Raw genomic sequence first — 7283 nt, 5'->3', positions numbered from 1 at the left:
CCTAGAAACAGAGACATTCTTCACTCCCCCACGAAGATGATATAGTAAATGGGAAGATGCAAGACACAGGGAGATATGAAACCAAGCTTGGAGGCTGGTATAGATGTGTAGACAGAAGAAACAGATTCCACTGACATAGCTTAGCATTTTTGGTGCCCACAGAGGAAGGGGGCCATGAGCAATGAACTGCCTGGAGAAGGAGGGAGGGAGGGAGAGACAGGGCAGAGGGTTTTAACTAGGTATCATGTTTTAACTAGATTCTTTCGATAAGCTCTTCCACAGATTTAATAACAGCACTAATATCTGACATTCTGAACTTAATATAATAAATGAATGGAGATCATATTACCCAATTTAAAAAAAAAAAAAATCACTTTACCTAATGTAATCACTTACTTGCTGTAATTTAATTTCCATTTACTCCATTTAATAAATGAATGCCGATCATTTGACATAATTGAATAAGTACCTCAACTGGCACTCTTTACCTCTCACACCACAAAATAGCCTGCTTTTCTGTCATCTACTAGAATCAGATTATAAAATGTATATGCAACCCTTCTGCTGAGCACCAGTCAGCAGCAACAAGGGCTGGGTTCGATTTTGGAGTACTAAATATATTTCACCTTGGCTTAAGCCCCTACCCAAACTACCTGGGAAACACTAAATGAATTACTGGGGTGTCCCACAAACAAAAACCCCTTCCTCCCAAGCAGTGTACATACAAAAGACATTTATTACAGAAAACAGAGGAAAACACCAAATGCTATTTAAAACACTACTAACTACAACCTACAGGTTGCACTATGCCAGGTGAAGGTGCTGGAGAGCGTAGATCCTTCTGCGGTGCAAGGGGCCCCTTGGTGCTCGTGCGTGTGTGCACGCGCCAGATGCACCCCAAAACTTCTGGGCCAATTTCTATTGCCTGCTAAAATGAAACTGCAGGAAAAACTCCAAAAAGGAGCCAGGTTGATTAATGGCTACAGACAACCCAACCACACAGCTCGACAAGAGCAAAAGGCCCACCAAAAGGAACCAGGGGAAATACCAGGCCCACCCTCTGGGCCAGGGCTGCAGGCAGTTTGGGTCACAGCTCCACTGGGAGCAGGAAGTTGCAAACTCCAACCCCTGGCCCAAAATTGGCAGGAGTAGAAACTCCCATGTTTCAACCCTGTTTAAACTGCCTGAGTCCTGGCCCACAAACCCAAGGAACCAATAGTACTCTTTTTCCCCTGTATTAATCCCTTAAAACGTCAAAAGAACAGAGGGGAAGGAGGAGAGAGGAGTTCCCGAACTCTGGGACAATTCCCCCTCTCTCCCTGAGCTTCCCTTTTTGCTATCTGCAAACTCCTCTCTTGGAGGAGACTTCACTCTTCAGCAGCCCCTAGCAGCTTCTCCCCCTCACAATCAGCCTGGTTCACCTTGTGTCCTTCTGCATGACATCCCCCTGACCTTGTCCAGTCTTCAGGCGCCACAGTCCACTTCCTCTCCCAACCAATTGGCATGAAGAATCCTCTGCTTCCCCTGGCCAATGAGGGGAGAGTGTTTTACATATTTGCCGCAAATACAGGCCCCAGTTTGCCATGTGCAGAGCACATGGCCACAACACACTGACCATCTTGCCCACATAAAAAAAAAAAAACCAAAAACCAACAACAATACATATACAAAACCCCCCAATATACATCCCAAGTATGTGTGTGGGTGTCATGCATACGTTAGGGACCAGTCCTCCATTCAGCAGCTTTGCATGTCCATGGAATTTCACTGGGTTGCACAGGCATAAGTAAGAGCAGACTTTGCCAAAAAATATTGAAAAGTGACCTGCTAACAACACTAGAGTCAAAGACTTTCAAATTTTTTTATTTAACATCAAGCCCATGAACAAGTGTCTTGGTTTTAAAGTACCCATCAACTTCCAGGGAAATCACGTTTAAAAATTAACAACACTGATCAATGGGGAAAGTCACAGAAGGGGGCTAGGCTTAACCTATTTATTTTCAGAATGATTCTGTGAAGTAGGCTAATATACTTACCCTCATTCTGAATATGTATTATTGAGCACAGAGTGAGAAAGTCTAGATTTTCAGAGGTATTTAGATATGTGATGTGGGTAGACAACTGGTGGGATTTTTGAAGCATCTAGAATCCTCCCAAATCTGGCTCTTGTCCAAAAAAAACACAAACTTACCCAAAGTCTCGCAGGAAATCTGGCAGGTCTGGGAACAAATTCAGATCTCCCAAGTTTCAAGCTACCATTCTTGACCTCAGAACTGAAAATAAAAGCTGCTATTCAAATATACTAGAACACAAAAAGCTCTCTTATCAGTATCAAAGGCAAATTGTAAATTTAGAGCTAGATTCTCAGCATAAAGTATAATAGCTCTGTTGATGCCAGTAAAGCTAAGGATGGCCTACATGGGAAAACTAAGTAAAGCAGCTGTCCTTGTAACAGCTAACATTTCTGAAATAAGACCAGACAAAAAGGGAATAATTCCACAATAGCCATCAAATGAACTTCACATTTTACTTTATTCCAAAATTAACTTTGTCACACAGCCAAAGCCAAAACCCTTATACAAGATCTGGAGCTTAGTTATGAGATGGTGGCACTACCATAATAATATTAATAAGCCTCGTTCAAAGAGCCAGAATAATATTGTAAGCCTTGTTCAAAGAGCCAGTATCTTGATACATGTTAATATATACTTAGCAAACTTTAAAAAATGACAACAGAGTTCATCCTTCAAAGAAGTGACTTCCTCCTCCTTTCAAAGGGATGTTTCCAGTCTGTGATTAGGCTATGTTTTTACTTCCCCGTCTTGAGCCAATGAAGAATTATCAAAGGCCTCTTTATTAATTCAGATGCAAATGTTATAAATTCAGTAATAAACAAAGCTGAATTCTGGCTAATCTTCTTAGGTGGTAGTACATAAGCCTTAATAAGAAATTAACAGTTTCAGACCTAATAAAAAGGCATGCTGACTGCATCTGCTGATAGCTATCAAAAGAGACACTTTTTGGCATAGTTTAAAGGGTAAAGAAACAGATGAGAAATGTCCTGTATGCAAGTCTCACAGGCATCCCGCATTTTCCAAGTGACCACACAAAGTTCCTTTAATTAAAAAAGGTACATTTTGGAAACAAATTGTACCACTATTACCTAGTGACCAGTTTTGGCTTTATCACCAATGAACTTGTATTCAAGGCACAAAAGGACCCATAAGCATTTCTTCTTCATCATCATCTTTTTTAATTACTTGCCTAACTCCAGAAGACAGATAACTTTGCTTTGATGCATTTCAATTGAAGATTAAACAAGATTATTTTAGCCTCCCATTGAAAAAAAGAGAATGTCCAAATGGATTATACACTAAAATTTTCTTGACTACATTTATATATAAAATGTAAGGGTAGTGAACACAGAGAGGGACACACACTGAATAAGTTAAGGGCTTTTTTATCATCTAATTTTTCATTACCACTGGAAAAGTTTTCTAATAGAAAGGATAATTGCTTGTAATAATTTTTTCCTCAACCTAAATACTGATTTTTCTATAATATCAGCTAAGGAGCATGCTGTTCAAAAACATGCAGATAATTGGTCAACAGAGAAAAAAAAAATGTAAATGTATTTCTGTAACGTTCAGTCATTGCACAGTGCTCAAAAACATGTTAAAATCCCCGCCACACCTCGGTGTAGTTGGGAAGTTTTGCTATTGCATTTAAGGAATCTGCATTCATCTCCTTATGCTTAAGGCATAAGTTTAAGCAGTAGAATAAACTTCCCTTCTTTAGAAATAAAAAACAACCTCCTCCTGCCCACTCACATAACTTATGATTCACTTAGCTGTAGAACCAAAATAGAAATATCATCATATTGTTGTTTGCTTCCTAAAGGCTTGGGCTTTAAGTTATACTTATGCAAATGTTGCAGAAGTAGCAAATATTCACATACCTTAGGACCAGGAAACCAACGGTGACATTCCTGAGTACTTTTATTTGGGTGAGCAGTTCCACTAAATGTTACCACCATGCATATTGCATAAACATTTGCAGTACTGGTCCCTTTAAGTCTAGGATGAGAAATTCCACATGAAATACCAAACAAGACTTAAGTCTGCATAACTGTTACAAAACTTAAGTAATCAAAGTAGTCAAAAGGCATCTCTTCAACTTTTCTCATCTGCCAAATACTGACATCACATATAGTTACACACTGCACAACACGTGGTGCTTTTGACCCATCAGCGAGGCAATGAAGTTGAGCAGTGCATCATGCTTTCTGAATCCCTGGATAAAAGTGCTGATATCTGAATGGAAACCAAGGTTATGTTTCCACAGTGACCCACAGTAAATGCCAAAGTAGTACAGAATTTCTGAAAAGGTTATCACCTTAAAAGGGGGAGGAAACACAGCAGACAAGGACTCAGGAGAGAGTCAGGTTTCTGACACCCTAAAAATATTCATAGCAGCAGAGACAAAACCCTTCATCCTCACTGCTTCAGACAGCAACTAAACATCAAACATTTGTCAACTTCCTGGCTGTCATGCTGACTCCTTATTGAAAGGATCTCAGAAGACAGTCTGCAGCTTCAAAAGATCCATTTACCCAGGGGATAATCATACAAAATAGGGTTTCTTCCTGGTGTTTGAAGTGGCAGCTGTCAGATACGAGTAAAGTCTTCTCCCCTTGGAAACTGGTCTTCAGGAAATACTTATCTACCAGACTGCATCTGCTGCAAGGAAATTTTCCTCACTAAGGCAAACCACTCAGCTCAAGTTTTAAGGCCTTAGAAGTTCATTGATTTCAAGGCCAAACACATTGCCTACACCTGTAGTCTGACCTCTGGTAACTTCTGTTTTAACTACATCACTTAAGGTGTTTAAGTGCTTCTGTAGCAGGTTGGGCTCATCTTAAATTATCAACCATCTCCATGCAAAGCACAATGCCTTCAACCAGCCCCTGCATCCACAGTCCTTTTGCATTTTTTCTTACTGTAAATTCCCTTTTCAAAAGATATGGAACATGCAAGGCCTACAGTGAATTCTACTACTGATGTATCCCGAGGTAGGAACAAAACCGAACATCATTCAGTTTAAAGGGGCTGGTCGTCCTTGTAAGAACGTTCTATTATTTCAGAAAAAGAAAAGGAGAAAAGCTTAACAAGGGTTCACACTACTCACCAGCTGGAACGATAGAAGAACCAAGAAACAAACAACAGCTACCGAGCCCAGCATAATCCCACTATAGGGCTGCAGCTGCTTTGTCTTCCCAAATTTAAGAGGTCGGAGCCCCAAAGCGCACTCTGGGAAAAGATTATTTTGCCTTAGGAAGGATTAGATATAAACTAAGAAAAGTATTTTTGCTGTGTACTATTACTCTCGCTTAACTCTGATTTCCCTCATTTTGGGAAAGCCATAACAAAAAGTGTGCGAGAAGCCTCCTTTTAATACTTATCCCAATTCTGAGTGTTACAGAGAGGTTCAACCCACAATTTCTCCTGAGAATACTGAAGTAGACCCAGTGAAGGCTTAAGTTATTTTAACAGAGATCTGATGGGTTCTAGGTGTGCAAGATCATCTGATACTTTCTAATTGACCTCAGTTCTTTCCCTCCCATTTCTCTTTGATATCTTGCATCTGTACCATTTACTATGTTTTAGCACTGCTGCTCACTGGCATGTTGTGTGAGAAGTGTGGTCAGATCTCTGAATGAGCAATGCGATAGCAGAGAAGGACATAAGAACTAGGGTAGTAGCTGAGCGCCATTACTATTTCTTTACAGTAGGAAACCCTTTGGGTTGCACAAAGGGAACACCATTCTCTTTCTCCCTTGCATTGAGGTTTTATAAAAGCTTAAATCCTGCTAGTGGCTATGTAAAAACATGCAGCCTGAGACTGTTATTTTGAAGGGGAAAATGTACCTTATCCATGGTTCTGCTGCAATCTCCTCACCTAGATGAATTAGCTCTCTCACATATGCACTATTTTTGTCATTTGTATCAGTCCAAATTGCTGTCAGGTAAAATGGGGGTCACTGCAGAACAGCTCCTGCCTTTTCAGAGACCCAGTTTTAGGAGCCTTCAGTACCCAAACTGGAGAAGGCGTATGAAGAAAGAATAATCTAGGAGAAAGATGAGCTTTTCCAAACAAAACAGGTAGATGGTGAGGAGGAGCCACTATATTCCCTCTTACTCTAATCCTGTAATATATTTTTATTTATCATTTCTTCACTGGATTGGCTGCTTTCTTGATAGTTATAGCCTCTTCCCCATTTTGCCTTTGAAACACAATAGTAAACCACTGAATCAGAAAATGTTTATGAGCTGAAGTAAACTAAAAGAGCCATATCTTGAACTCATCCATTTGCCTCCAGTGTCTTTGCAAGTTTCCTCTTTCCCAGATCAACTGTATTCCTATTTTTATTCATTAATAAAATGTCTCCCCTCTATTGGTGGGCCTGTACCTACAAGTCAAGTGCACTCCATGCCATGTTTGATTTAAGATTTTGCACCTGTATTTAAATGTGTTTAGCTGTATTAGTTGACTTAAATTCTCTGAACTTTTCCCCATAAAAGTCAGGGGCTTTTTAAAACACAGCACTCTAAAACCAGGTACAACTTATCATCCTATTTGAAAAGCTATAATGATTATGTCTATCTATTATTAAAAGGAATTTGTTGCTTTTAAAGGTTGAGTTTGCATAAAATCCCAGTTTGCTTTTTAGAATGATGGGATAAATTCTTCTTTTGTTTTTCCACAAAAAGGTTCAAAACATGCTTTCTATTTAATAAGTGATTAGGGAATATTTAAGAGTTTATTAAACTAACCCTCCCCACAACAATTCAAGTTGACTCTCTCCAGCTACATCTCTTCCATCTTCTGCATAATAGTTACTCAAATGTCATTAACTAGATTTTCCACTTCTTTAATTTCCACTCTCTTGGTATTTTATAATTAAGGTGATTTACCATTTGTGAACTATCTTTGATGAGCAACATCTACATAATGATGTGTTTATGCAAGCGCGTTTGTATCCCAATATTATTCCAAAAATGCCTGGTATGTGTTTGTGTTTAGGGGGGAAAAAAAATTAGTTTACAGTAAAGCTATAGCCCCCTGTTTTGATCCCTTTCTCTCTATGAAGGGACATGCTAATATGGCACATGGGGTTGAAGGCTGGAGAAAATTATCTGTTGGACTGAACTGAAGCTTAAGAAGTAAGAGCTATGATCCTGTCAAAGTCAGGAGAATTTCAGATTTACTCCATATTTGGGACA

General features: G+C 39.4%; 1 long non-coding RNA gene across 2 annotated transcripts; it reads right to left on the bottom strand.

Annotated features, from left to right (window-relative positions):
• Positions 1–2196: 2196 nt before the first annotated feature.
• On the bottom strand, positions 2197–5540 carry LOC132249118 (uncharacterized). Of its 2 annotated transcripts, none has more exons than XR_009460518.1 (3): positions 5188–5540; positions 3959–4076; positions 2197–2273 (listed from the first exon to the last, which is right to left on the bottom strand). It is a non-coding gene; the product is annotated as an uncharacterized LOC132249118 (long non-coding RNA). The 2 variants fall into 2 exon arrangements; XR_009460517.1 differs by lacking the exon at positions 5188–5540 and adding an exon at positions 4396–4769.
• Positions 5541–7283: the final 1743 nt, after the last annotated feature.

Source organism: Alligator mississippiensis, chromosome 3 (assembly GCF_030867095.1).
Source record: "Alligator mississippiensis isolate rAllMis1 chromosome 3, rAllMis1, whole genome shotgun sequence".
Classification (NCBI taxonomy): Eukaryota; Metazoa; Chordata; order Crocodylia; family Alligatoridae; genus Alligator; species Alligator mississippiensis.
This window is presented reverse-complemented; position numbering and strand designations above follow the sequence as displayed.